This window comes from Antedon bifida, chromosome 2 (genome assembly GCF_963402885.1).
Source record: "Antedon bifida chromosome 2, ecAntBifi1.1, whole genome shotgun sequence".
Classification (NCBI taxonomy): Eukaryota; Metazoa; Echinodermata; class Crinoidea; order Comatulida; family Antedonidae; genus Antedon; species Antedon bifida.
In genome coordinates, this window is record NC_136227.1 from 33,248,870 (window position 1) to 33,263,760 (window position 14,891).

Consider the following 14,891-nt stretch of genomic DNA (forward strand, 5'->3'; position numbering starts at 1 on the left):
ACATACGAGGAAATTAAATGAACATTTTGTAATTCCTAATATCAAAGTGTTAGCTTCGAAAACATTTTATTATCATACTATATTGGAATAATCTTCCATCAAACATAAAAGGTATAAAAACACCTAATGAGTATAAACGTGTAGCTTTATGTTAGTAATGTGCATAGCTAGACTGATGTCTATGTTTTTGTTAAGGACCCCATCCCATTGGAAAGCTTAGATCTATGGGTAATCCTTGGTATGTTGATTGTACCGAATAAAACAAACAAACAAACAAACAAATGCATCCGACATAGTAATAAAAAATTGCAATTCGTGATTGCAGATAATAATTTTTATGGTAGGTAGATTGATGATTGTATCCAAAAACACTTATACAAATATAAATTGCAAAAGAACTATCAATTATTCCAATATTCATTTGGAAGCAACTGCACCCTTTTTAGGTTTTAACTTTAATATCACGATCACATGTCGCTATTGACTTTGGCCGTGACGTCACAAAAGCTGTTTCACAGTTTAGTGCAGGTCTTTCTGTAGAAGCACAATAGGATTACTGAAGTCTATACTTATTCACTCAAAATTACACTAAACTATTTTTAGAAAAACACACAGAATCCTCGATTTAAATGTCAAGATCAATATACATAATAGAATTTTTAAATAAAACGTACGGTAACCTATTTGGTTCTGAAAATGACGTGAGTTTCTCAACGTTTCGATCAATTATGCTTTGATGTTCATAGATAATTATGATCCGACGTCCTGCTTAAGAGTGAGGAGTTTGTTTTCTGATTCTCACAAACAGGATGATCAAAGTAAATTAATGATTGAAACGTCGAGAAACCCAACAATTCATTCATTTCAGAACTCATATATACGCGTACGTGGGTACTGCAGTACAGTACAGTTTTGTTCCTCCCACTGATGCCAGTCGCATCCAAGAGACAGTCTTCTCTAGCATCCAAATATATGCTGGGTCCGACTGTTGAAGGGCTTCCTTGACTGGGTTAGCTTCTTAGCTTGACTAGGATCACACTGAAGGAGATTGCTTAATTTGATCCATGGGTCACGATAGTACAGTATGGTTTTCAGGCTTGTGCAAAGAGCATTCGTTTTGTTAATGTGTTATTTGGTTCTCGACAGATATGGGCTATGTACTTCAGGTAGTGAACATGTATATAATCTTTTAGTGGAGTTGCACCGACGATATTTTCAACATCTTTATTTGAGAACAGGAGACTGAAAATTCCATCTTCTGTAGATTGCTCTTGGTTCCCTGTAACCTTCGCTTCTTTACATTTATATCCTCCTCTTATATACATTTGATTTCGCCAAGCAAACCTTCAAACAATTCTCATATTGTTCCGTTGTCTTTCTTTGTCCAGTCGGCATTCATCATTTTATACCTTTTATATAATTATTTGCTATAGTGTTTTTTTATGCTAAAACTGGCATCTTTACCGTCATCATGATGATGACTCAGCATTATCGCATCGTCACTGCGCCGACAATATTACAAAAACAATTGTTGTTGTATTGTATTTAAATTCTGGGTAGGAAAAAAAATAAACGAATTGAGTTATATTTTGATATCGAAATAGTGATGAAAAATTAAATTGGTAAAATAAATTATTTTTAAAAAACTGGTACGGTGTCATGTTGTCCGTTGAAGGCGCTCTTTGGCTTCTATTTAAAACGAGTAGAGCAGGTGGTTAATGGTTTGGTTTGGTGGTACTGTAGTAACTGTATCAATTCACACAGCGCGGCCTTTATGAAAAATAAAAAGGTGTAGGCCTAGGCCTGTTGTAGTTTCTTCTAAAAGCCACAAAACTTAGGTAAGCTGGGTGTTAGTTTGTTTCTTTTTTGGTAATACGCTAGGCCTAGACTCTACTGGTGCCTGCATGGCACCTAACTAACGTGACAAATAATTATGAACACATCAATTGTTATCCCTATACTATAGGCCTCCACCACGCACAGCCAGCACAGCAGTCGTGCGTGTACCACTCTTTTTTTCTCTCTTTTCTAGCCCACACAAAAACTAGAGAGTCGCAGGAGGGAAGTGTGACTTCTAACTAGCCTAGTTTAGTAGCCTACTACTATCTAGGCCTGGGTAGTAATTTTAGCAATGATCCTGATTATTTCATCTTTCTGCTTTCAACAAGAGCTGGTGGGTTAGGCATCAACTTGACAACAGCTGACACAGTCACTATATATGACAGTGATTGGGTAAGTTAAATAAATAATTACTACATTTTATTACAGCGTGATCAATAATCTGCCATACGATTTACACACAGAGTGTCATATGTAAAGAAGTATTTGTGCTGAGTGAAGTTGAGCCTAACCTAAATTGATTCTACCCAGCTTATATTTCACATACCAACTTAAGTCTGTTCATAACCTTGTCTTACCTACCACTTTCACTGTTTGGAAACCACCATCATGTTTATAGAAATATCCCAACATGTTTGTAATGAATTTATAGCAGTGCAAATTTGCCTCCAACTTTATACAAGCTATTAAAATGATAAGGTGGTAAGATAAATTGTTTGATTTGTATTCAACTATGTTTATTTTAGAGAACTGAAGACGTACCAATCTGCCAACAGACTTCTACTTACTGGTACCCCACTTCAAAACAACCTGTCTGAGTTGTGGTCTATGCTAAACTTCTTACTACCAGAAGTGTTTGATAATCTACAAACGTAAGTATTAATTGTTATCAATTTGGATCCGGTCCTGCTCCAGTTGAGGTTCGCAACAGATTGTGCGTCGTACAGCATTAGTGACTTTCTGTTTTCATGATGTGTCATGCAGCTACACGCATATCGAGGAAAAAGAACATGGAACATGGTGCGTCGTGAAAACAAAACAAAATGCGACATGATTTTTATTTTCCGGAGCAGGTGTGAAAGGCAAACATGTCAATCACTGCCCACCAAACAATTTCCCTCTGTATAAGAACAAAACTGATGATGTGGATGTAAATTTTCTTTATTTTACTTTTCAGGTTTGAATCCTGGTTTGATTTTAATTCATTTTCAAGTCACGAAGATGAAGAAGCCATTGTAGCTAAAGAGAGAGAACAACATGTTATATCCATGATGCACCAGGTACTGCCAACAAATCAGTTAACAGTTTCTTAGATCAAAAACGAAGGGAACGGTAATTGCTCCATCTATCAGACCGAACGTTAAATCGACCAATTATAGTCCTGATGAGATTGGAACAGATTATACTGGGCTTAAATGCATGCACAGATTAATGTTGATATTTTCTGTTTGTAATTTTATTCTGTATTAAAACTGTTTGTATCTTATAGATCTTGACGCCATTTTTATTACGACGCTTAAAGACAGATGTTGACCTGACAATACCTTCAAAGAAAGAGATCATTGTAAATGCACCAATGATGAGTATTCAACAAGAATTCTACGCATCAACTCTAGACAGGTCAATTATTGATAAGGTCAAACCCAAGGTAAGAACAGTGCATCACGTGCCATGGCTCTGTTATAATCAACCTAGCTGCCTACAAGCCAGAGTATCTAGGGTTAGTTAACATGAAATTAGAAACACATGCTAAAATAAATGAGGCGAGATTCTGCAGCTGAAAAATTGCAGTAAGAATTAGCCAATGATTGGTTGATAACTAAAAGTTAAAAAATCGAGTCCTGAGTGCCACACTTTCTATAGTTTGTTTAGGTGCCTTATGTTATTAAGTTCCAAACTATTGAAGTGTATATAAAAAGAATGTTGTTGTCACTCATCTTGGCGTCCTTTTGTTCCACAGAAAAAAGAAGAGGTAACATTGACCCCAAAAGGTCGACCCAAGAGAGGATGCTCTAAAACGGTCGACTGCTCCATTGTATTTAATGAAACTGAGGAATCTGAAGATGTTGAAGATTGGTACAAAAAGATTAGAGACACATTTGCCAAGTGAGTTTACAATAGTTGTAGTAGAGAAGTCTAGGCGTGAGTACCAACAAGTTAAGATTGAATGGGAAAAATATTTTGTTGTATTCAGGTGGCATGGGGTGGGTGCTGTGTTGAAATTATTCTTTGTAGTATGGTGTTGGTTAGTGCTATATTTATAATGTCCTGTGGTCGGAACAGATGCTTAGCACCTGGTGAGAGGGTGTCCCTGTCCACTTCCACCACTACAACATCCATGAGTACATTACTTTATGCCCCTTTTATTATTTATTTCAGAGAACCAACTGCACCTGGTGTGACCCCATCAAATACAGAATCAGTAGTTAATATTAAGCTTCAAAACATTGTAATGCAACTAAGAAAATGCTGTAACCATCCTTACCTACTGGAATATCCACTTGACCCGGTCACGCAACAGTTCAAAGTTGACGAGGATCTTGTCAAGTCATGCGGAAAGCTTTTAGTGTTGGAGAGGATGTTACCTGAACTAAAGAAGCGTGGACACAAGGTATCAATCTTAAATATTCATGTTAGTTTAAAAGAATGCAATAAGTTAATGAAATTGGCAATTGGTACCAGCTTATTTTATAAAAACATCTGAATTATATGTCTGTTTGTCTGTAGGTCCTGATCTTATCCCAGATGACCTCAATGTCTGATATGTTTGTCTGTAGGTCCTCATCTTTTCCCAGATGACCACAATGTCTGATATGTTTGTCTGTTTGTCTGTAGGTCCTGATCTTATCCCAGATGACCTCAATGTCTGATATGTTTGTCTGTAGGTCCTCATCTTTTCCCAGATGACCTCAATGCTTGACATACTTGAAGATTACTGCCACTTAAGAAACCACAACTACTGTCGTCTAGATGGCAGCATGGCTTTTGCTGAGAGACAACAACAGGTAAGCACCTGCATGGTGAAGATGAAGAAATTTAGAATTATTTGGAATAACTTGTAAATATAAATGATACTGAATTAAGTTGATACACACATTCTGATTTTAGCAACTACTGCTGTATTATGTTAATTAGTATTATGTGTTAGTATTTGTGTTATTATCTTTCTCAGACTAGTAATTTTAGCAATGATCCTGATTATTTCATCTTTCTGCTTTCATCAACTTGACAACAGCTGACACAGTCATTATATATGACAGTGATTGGGTAAGTTAAATAAATAATTACTACATTTTATTACAGCATGATCAATAATCTGCCATACGATTTACACACAGAGTGCAATATACTTTTTTGCTGGGCAATTTTTGCACTCAAGTGCATGATAGTGAAAAAATAAAGAGCGCACACGTGACTCATTTCAGCGCGTCTGATTGGCTACATCCTTGAACCCATGTTATAATAATTAGTCACAAGCTTGTGGTGTAATGTTTGTTTTAGTGTAGTGACTTTCAATACATTGTAAAGTAGCATTTATAGTTATATTATAGAATCCACAGTCCGATCTACAAGCCCAAGACAGATGCCACAGAATTGGTCAAGAAAAGCCAGTGATTGTGTACAGGTTAGTGACCATTAATACCATTGACCAGAAGATAGTGGAGAGAGCAGCTGCAAAGAGGAAGCTGGAGAAGATGGTCATTCATCAAGGTCAGTTTTGTTTTTCACACCTCCCTAAAAACCCTCCTGAACAATAAATGCCCGGGGCGTTATTCAAATGAATACGTTAAATTAATCATATTGTTTTATAGACTTCTACAGTAGTATGCAAACTTCTAGGCATTGATTGTTCTCATTCATTTAAAAAATTCATTATCTTGTTTTTTTTAGGTAAATCAAAGGCAGTAAAACTATGGTGAGAGACTCAAAAGCTGTGATGGATCCCATGGAACTACTAAAAGTGTTACGCTCCACTGATCACTCTGGCATTATCAAAAACTGTAAAGAACAAGTCATCAGCGACGCAGATCTTGAGCTTCTATTGGATCGCAGCGACCTTGTTGGGAATAACGCGGGAAAGAAATTAAAACCAGTAAAGGAGAATGAAGTGTTTAAGTTTCTGGAATCCTGCGATGAGAATGTCATGGAGTTAAAGATCTCAGCTAGAGAAGGATAACTAACCTGTCTTCAACAATCTATTGCAAGTTTGATCTCTGCATATTCATTCAATTCTCCATCAAGATATCCACATCAAATCCATGGCTCCTGGCTTTAAATTTACTACAATACTGGGTTCACATAATGTATACCCAATATTGCACAAATTAAAATCTGGGATTGTTAATGGTATTTATGACATTTATTTCTATGCAAGTAGTTACTGTTGTTTTCTGCACAGCACAGTGTTCAGGTTTAAACTATTGTTAACACCAAGTGTTATTACAAGTCAGCACAGTGTTAAGGTTTAAACTTGTTAACACCAAGTGTTATTACAAGTCAGCACAGTGTTCAGGTTTAAACTATTGTTAACACCAAGTGTTATTACAAGTCTGCACAGTGTTCAGGTTTGAATTATTGTTAACACCAAGTGTTATTACAAGTCAGCACAGTGTTCAGGTTTAAACTATTGTTAACACCAAGTGTTATTACAAGTCAGCACAGTGTTCAGGTTTAAACTATTGTTAACACCAAGTGTTATTACAAGTCAGCACAGTGTTCAGGTTTAAACTATTGTTAACACCAAGTGTTATTACAATTCAGCACAGTGTTCAGGTTAAAACTATTGTTAACACCAAGTGTTATTACAAGTCAGCAAAGTGTTCAGGTTTAAACTATTGTTAACACCAAGTGTTATTACAAGTCAGCACAGTGTTCAGGTTTAAACCATTTTTAACACCAAGTGTTATTACTCTTACAACATAAAGAAAATCAAAGACTGTACACAAATATATCTGAACATTAATTAGAACTTTTAATTATTCCAATCTATATATTTTCACCCTTAAATTTATTTTATACAGGATTATATTTCACTATTTCTACATCATAACATAAAAAATAAGTCTACATCAAAAAATATATTTAAAAACACACCAATGAAACTAATCATTGATATCAAACTATATTATATAATGTCTTCATTGTTTGATTTTTGTCATTTTTAGTTTTACAAATTCTACTACAACTTTGTTCTGTTGTTGTACTGTGCCAAAGACATCTCATGTGTTTATTTGTTAATTTAATTTCTAATTACGTTTTCATTTAATAAAACTGCTTTTGATAACTAATTACGTTTCATCATTATGTTCATGTTATGTTTTGTAGTTTAAAGTTGTACCACTTTACTTTTAGTATTGGATGGTTAAAACCATTGGATGGTTAAATGGTTAAAACCATCCAACCTAATTATAAAGAGTGAAATTACATTTATGATTTAATATTATTTTATCACATAATATTATCACATAATTACTTTAAAACATGCACAACCAAGTAAAAAACATTGCATTATTATAAAAGAATCATTATCATTAAATATGGCAGCACAGCTTATAAAGATTATAATGAAATAAGAAACAAACATTCTTGTTTATCTGCATGCTACAGCTGTTAATAATTATTACTTCCGTTGCTAGTGTGCCGCGTGCGGAAGTACGCGCGCGCGCTCCGTCGATGAAGGTAAGTATGTCAAAATAAAATGTTTAAAAACATTTTATGTTTTAGATTATCATATTGATTTAATCTACTATACGATTTATATATAACAGGTCGTTTTTATATTGTATACAAATTTAATGTTAGAAATGCAATTATTTGCGATATTAAAAATTGACACCTGCTTGCTGCGAGATTTAAAAATATGTCTGTTATATAGTAGAAGTAACATACGTTATCAGTGAAAACTAACAATGATAAAATGCAATATTTCTTTTTGAACACTTTTCAGACACGTGATGAATGTCGTCAGCTGATAGATTGCAATCCCTCATGCGAAGGTACTCCAGCTTAGGACACATAATGAGAAATGAAGACAATGTATTAACATCAATGTTGTGAAGTTTACTACGATAGATAATGAGATTACGTAATGCTAATTGAACTTGTTTGAGAGAACATTCTGATACAAAGTCATTAAATACATCACGTGATAGATTCTGAATCCCAACATCGTCACATCTATCTTCAATGCCTAAAATGTGTGCAATAACTCTTCCCTTTTGCTCCAATGCCATCTTACTATAAAATAAACTGACATTACGACTACCATATGGCATACAATACAATTGCATAATTAGACGTATGAAATGCCCGTCACATTGTACACCTGGACTAATGCAATCAATAAACATTCTTATGGAGCTAGATATATCATCCAAATGATTATTTATTTCTAAATCTTTGCTTGTCATGTAATTAATTAATTCATTTACCACATCATCTTTATGTTCTTTTTTAACAAAGTTTAAATTTCTCGGCAGATAGCGATATGTTGACAAACTATTTGTAACCCAGTGCTTGAGGAAACCGCCAGCTTTATCACCAAGGAAACCAATTGTAAACTCTCTCGCTCTGTATAAATGCTCACTCTCTCGTATCACCTTCCACTCATCATCATTCAATGGTGTAAGTAATGTTCGTACATCTGAGCACTCATTCTCAATACCTTCACTTTCACATAATTTGCACAAGTAAAATCCTACCAATGACTCTACTATCAATTTGTGAGGAGGCATATAAATGTTATCAAAATTCGATTTTAAATTCGGTGCGTCTTCGTAAACAAATCCAAGTCTCACGGAAATATCAACCAAATCTTTAGTCGTATGTTTAGCATTCAAATCTTTCATGTTTATTGAAAGTTGATTTACTTTCAAGCTATCATACATACATTTTCCCAACAAAATCATAGCATTTAAGTATTTTGCTGGTGTGTCTTCAAATTTAGAAAGCTTTGCGAATTGTTTTTGTTTATTGAACTGATTTAAAATATTACGAAATATTTCTTTAAAGAGTTCAGCTTTATCTTTAGGAATGCTTTGACTGTCTTGCCATAGCAAACAGATTGAAAAAAGCAGCATTGGATTTTTGCACATTTCATACGCTTCAGGATGTTTTCTCCAAGCCCAATAAGTGTCAATATCCAATTCGTTTCGAAGGGACTTTCCCATTTCTGGTTTTTCAAAATACTCAAAATGTTTGTCAATATACTTTCCTATGCTCTCGTCATTAAATCCCTTAACCCTTACATGTACGTCACTCTCTTTTACGAATTCATCTATGCTTTCTGATCGTGAAGTAAGTATCACGGTACTTTCTTCTAGGTTGTTCTTTTTGAACAGACTAATTACGCTTGGATTATTAAATCGCAATTCATCTAATCCGTCTAAGAAAAACACAAATTTATCGTCATTGGTTATTAGAAAATCTTGAATTAACTCTGAATTTCGTGGAAGTTTTGTGTTCCTGCTAAAGTCTTTCATATCAATTTGCTTTAAAATTAGATCAATGATGTCGTTATCTTTATCTAAATCCCGTACACTTAAAAGAAATACAATTTTACCTTTAAATGCTTTAATCGATTGAGTAGCCATAGCCCAGTTGTATGATAAATGCCTTAATAAGGTAGTTTTACCTATCCCACCCTCCCCATCTATAAGAGCTCTACATCCAGGTGTGGAACTGATAACATCTACCACTTCTGTTAATGTTGGTGGTTTGCAGCCTTCATTCTTGTCACCTTCTTTCAGTAGTTCCAAATCTGTGAACATCTGTGAAATGTCAACATTGTATCTATCACGCATTGTTGCTGGTGTAAATCTACTGGCCTGTCTACACAATTTCCTTTGTCTTTGAAGCAGATATTCTTCAATCTTGTCTAGATGCGAACAAATGGCAAAAACAATATTTAGTAAAATAAATAAATTTTATTTAATAAGGGCCTTGCAATTTCTAGTACTGTAATACAATAAGTAGTGCTGGAACCGCGCCGAAGTAGTAAACCAAGAAAATAATATAGAGGGCGACAAACACAATTTATTATCAATCAGAAAGAAAACTCTGTTAAACGACTGGTGGTCGCCAGGCAAATCGTAACAACCGTTTAAATGTAGAGCAATCCACCGCTTATGCTAAAACCTCCAGCTCACATCCAGTGACTGATGGTCGCTTTGTGGAGGTATTCGCTTACAAGATGGTCGCTGTTAGGAAGAAGGCAAAGCAGTCGCTTTTTTTTTAGACAATTTCAATTTTGTAAATAAATATAAAATTAATTCTACATTTGCTAACTATAGCTCTGTACGGAGGCAATTTTGTTACTCCAATAACTAAATTAGATGGTGTTAGTTTTGTATTTACTATAAGCTGTTGATTTTTCTACATTAGCTGGAGGTGTTTTACTAAAGCTGATTTTTCTACATTCACTGTTTACGACATTAGCGTTGTAACACGCATAGGCTATATTCATTTTTTTGTAGGTAAAATAAAAAAATGAGTGGTAAAACAAATTAAAGATTTTTCAGGAATCTCAGTACAACTTTTTTTCTTAATACGAAAGCAATAACAAATAACAGAAATAATTGAAATTGCGTTCAAAGTGATAGTTTTGACATTTAATTTTAATAGGAAAAGTTAAAATTGTAAATAAATTGCTTTGTTCAAAATTGAAATATTGCATTTCTGTTCGAATTAATTTAATTTAAAACCATACCATTTATCCTAAATTAACTGGTAATTATGGTGGAGCTGCTGTTTGAAACACACGTTTGCAATACAAAAAATTGATTTTACATATTCTATTCTTTGGTCTTTTGTGAAAAGAGTTATGATACACGACCCAGGGTAAAATGCTATTTGTTGCATAAGATTTTTGTGATTGAAACTGAATTCACAATTCTCTACGTTTTAATCACATTTATTGTGCATTTATAGGTCTTAATTAATGCTGTATCCATGAAAATAAAGGGATTATAGAAGGCGGCAAACAGAAAATATCATTAATCAGAAACTTTAAACAATGTTATTTGAACTAAGATGGTTGTAACTACAGTACATGAAATATTATGGTGAATTACTATTTTTTAATTTTGTTTACAAAATCTCATAAATTATTTTATGAAGATATTTTATTTTCAAATTAATTATAATTAAATGAGCAAAATTAAAGTAAGACGATGTGATTTTATTATTTATTCAATCTTTTATTTCAGAGTCTCTGGTCCATAGAAAGTAAAATTAAATATATATTTAAATAAAGACCGTACTAATTACTACTACTCATCTCATGTTTTTAATGCTTTTGTAAAATATATAATATTTAATTCTACATTAGCTAGAGCGATAGTAAAGTACTACATTAGCTGTGAGGCAATCCTTACTACATAATGACCATTCTACATGAGTTAGCTGGAGGTTTTACATTAACGGTTTACGACATTACCGGCTGTAGCACGCATGTGTGTTAATTCCTTTTTGTTTGTAGGAATAAAAATTTAATTGTACTATAAAAAATGAAAATTTTTTCCAAATAAACAGAAATAATAGAAATTGCACCAAAAAATGATAGTCTTGACATTTTTTAATATGAAAGTTAAAATTGAAAATAATTAATTTGCTTTATTTAAAATGAAATATTGCACGTGTACGAATTAATTTAATTTAAAACCAACCTTGTTATATTTATCCTAAATTAATTTCCGTGGAGCTGCTGTTTGAAACACAAGTTTGCAATAATATTGATATTACGTATTCTATTCTTTGTTGAAAAGAGTTAAAGAATACACGACCCAGGGTGTTAAGTTATTAGCTTAAAAGCATATTTGTTTATTTATAATTGTGCATTATACAGTAGGCCCTAATTTATACTGTACAGTACCTGTATCCATAAAAATAAAAGGTATTATAGAGGGCGGCAAACAGAATCTATCATTAATCAGAACGAATTTAAACTGACGTGCCTCAATGTTAATTGAGTTAAGATGATTCTACATCAGCATGAAATAGTACGATGAATTACTATTTATGAATTTCATGAATTTTGTTATGAAGATATTTTATTTGCAAATTAATTATGATTAAATGAGCAAAATTAAAGTAAGACAATGTGATTTTGTTTGGTAAACATTTCTTCAAACTTAAATTATATATCTAAATCGTTGAACCTAAATTCGTTTTAATTGTCAATAACTAATTATCTAACTCAATTTAATTAGTAAACAGGGTTACATCAGGTGGTTAAAATAAGTACCGAAAGTACGAACCAACTTTATATACCATCGAGTAAACATTCTAAAAGTAAGGCGCGATTTACCGAATTTTGCCCTTACGTAAATGTATATATAGATACCATATTATTATGTAATGCGTACATATAACTGAAGTAACTCACTTGAATCTGATTTTTTCAAGCCCAATCTTTCGAGAGTGATAACAAACCAAGATTTTCTGTTTCGTGAGGCGGAGTCATTATATTCTCTTCGCTTTACTTGTTCTTCTTTAAGAGTCGTCGACACTTTCTCATCTGTTTAAGAAAAAATAACTAATTCTATCTTTTCTGAATATATTATTTTCATTGGAAACATTATTAATATTATTACATTGCCGATTATCAATTGATCCATTAGGCAGTATTTTTACCAAATTAATACGAATGTAATCATGTTAACTATTTATTTATGTTTTTTCAGGGCTAGATAATATCAAGATTGTTGTTAATGCATAAGAATGTTTTATTGTTACAGAAACTTCGTTTTTCCATTGATTGTAGTATAGGCGTCAATATCTTTATTTACTTTCCGAAAAAAATTAAAGAATCATTACATATCTAAATATTATACAGCTTAGTTAATATGCTTATTATCATTATTTATACTCAATATACTATTTAAGTTTACACATAAATATTAGTTGTTTATTATTGCAATCATTAATCTATATACTTACTCCATCCAATCATCGTAACCATATGTATATGTATGTAAATGCATATGTGATTATATATTTTTCATTTACCGATGTCGGTACTTATTTCACTTATATCAAGAAAATATAGAAATATAATTATAAATAATTTTGATAAAGAAGATGTTAGTTATGTTATATTGTTTTTATCAACAACTATGTAATTATATACTCTAGGTTTATTTTTACTCTTTTACTGTAGTAATGTTTTGTTTTAACTTCTAGAAGGGATCCATGATAATAATGACTTCCAATTACTGCTTTATCTATGTTGACTTTAATATCTTTTTTCTATTCTATATGTTCATTCATTATTATCTGAATAAATGTTATCTGAATCTGAATAGAGGGCGGCAAATACAATTTCCATCAGGCGCTGTCGAAATATGCTCAACAGAGGGCAGCACACAGAAAAATAAAAATGTTCAGAGCCGTACACCGTGCGGAGTTTTAATGTATTAAAATAATAATAAAACATAAATATTTACTCTGAAAATTTAACTTTTTAGTTGACCTATTTTTATTTGTATTCAGTAATGCGGATTAGAATTAAGCTTATTGGATCTCAATTCTCAAAGAAGCTTCCTAATTATTATATCGTTCTACATTGTGGTCAGGATTGGAATTAAACATCAAAAAGGATTTTGTTTAAATATTATTCTGAAAGCAACAGACCTGTTTCTGATTTACCCTCTTTTCGAATTCCTTGTTCTTCATTACTACTGGTTGCCACTTGCCCTGTTTTAATAATAGAATAATAATAATAAGAACAAAAAAAATAGAAATATTTATTCTACCTAAACCGATTGACAGCAAAATTATACTTTAGTAACTAACCTGTTTCTGATTTACCGTCTGTTCGAATTCCTTGTTTTTCATTACTACTGGTTGCCACTTGCCCTGTTTTAATAACAGAATAATAATAATAAGAACATAAAAAATAGAAATATTTATTCTACCTAAACCGATTGAGTGCAAAATTATACGGTACATTATTAGTAACTAACCTGTTTCTGATTTAACTCCTTTTCGCATTCCTTGTTCTTCATTACTACTGGTCGCCACTTGACCTATTTTAATAATCAAATAATAGGAAAAAAAAATTAAAAAACAATTATTATTATTATTATTATTCTACCTAAAAAACTACAGATTGAGAGCAAAATTATACGGTACACTATTAGTAACTAACCTGTTTCTGATTTAACTTCTTTTGGCATTCCTTGTTCTTCATTACTTCTGGTTGCCACTTGACCTATTTTAATAATCAAATAATAGGGAAAAAAATTAAAAAAACAATACTTATTATTCTACCTAAAAAACTACCGATTGAGAGCAAAATTATACGGTACATTATTAGTAACTAACCTGTTTCTGATTTAACTTCTTTTGGCATTCCTTGTTCTTCATTATTACTGGTCGCCACTTCCACTGTTTAATAAATGACAGTAAAAAAACCTGAATTTACAATGAATGTTTTATACATCTTAATAATTCAATTATGGGAGCATTAATTCAACATAAATTATGTTTTATTCAAATATAACTAATATAACAGAAATATTTATGTTCATAACATGCACCTTTATTCGGACTTAACATGGGTGTTATTTTGTTTATTATTATTAATTAATTTTGAAACGATAAAGATGAGCAAATCTGTGAAAATGAGAAAAAGTTGGCCCAACCGAGATTCGTTTTATAATAATATTCGTTAAATGCACATTTCAAAATTACGTAATTAATTAGGTTCTATTTAAATGATCTCAAGTAAGTGTATTATGCATAATAATGTGGTGATCTACCTTTTAGAAAACTTTGTGCATGTTGGTTTAAAAGCTTTGCAAAAGTGTCACGGTCGTCTTGTGATTTCAAACGTCCGGCTTTCTCAATTTGATATACAACATCCCATATGTTGTTATAGTTGTAGTCACTCAGTGTGTAGAAACCAATAACCATCATCAAATCGTCTTCGTCAGTGTTAGTTAGCACATTAAACATTGCTCTGCGATATGCTGTTAATCCTACACCTGTTGTATCGCTACTTTGGATAGTGTTCTTATATTTGTCTATGCGTTCTGTTGCTAAGGCCCTCT

General features: G+C 32.4%; 1 protein-coding gene and 1 pseudogene across 2 annotated transcripts in view; one reads left to right on the forward strand and one right to left on the reverse strand.

The window, feature by feature from the left end:
* Positions 1 to 13,533, reverse strand: part of LOC144834645 (NLR family CARD domain-containing protein 4-like) — a 51,567-nt gene extending 38,034 nt beyond the window's left edge. The window contains exons 1-2 of the mRNA XM_078689530.1: positions 13,471 to 13,533; positions 12,224 to 12,355 (exon numbers count right to left, since the gene is read on the reverse strand). The gene's annotated coding sequence lies outside the window, so the exon portion shown is untranslated. The remainder of the gene's footprint in view (positions 1 to 12,223; positions 12,356 to 13,470) is intronic.
* Positions 2,668 to 7,054, forward strand: LOC144834670 (lymphoid-specific helicase-like; annotated as a pseudogene). The gene is made up of 9 exons (XR_013610993.1): positions 2,668 to 2,711; positions 3,017 to 3,119; positions 3,329 to 3,487; positions 3,800 to 3,945; positions 4,219 to 4,450; positions 4,725 to 4,844; positions 5,012 to 5,106; positions 5,391 to 5,554; positions 5,731 to 7,054. The product of XR_013610993.1 is annotated as a lymphoid-specific helicase-like (transcript).
* Positions 13,534 to 14,891: the final 1,358 nt, after the last annotated feature.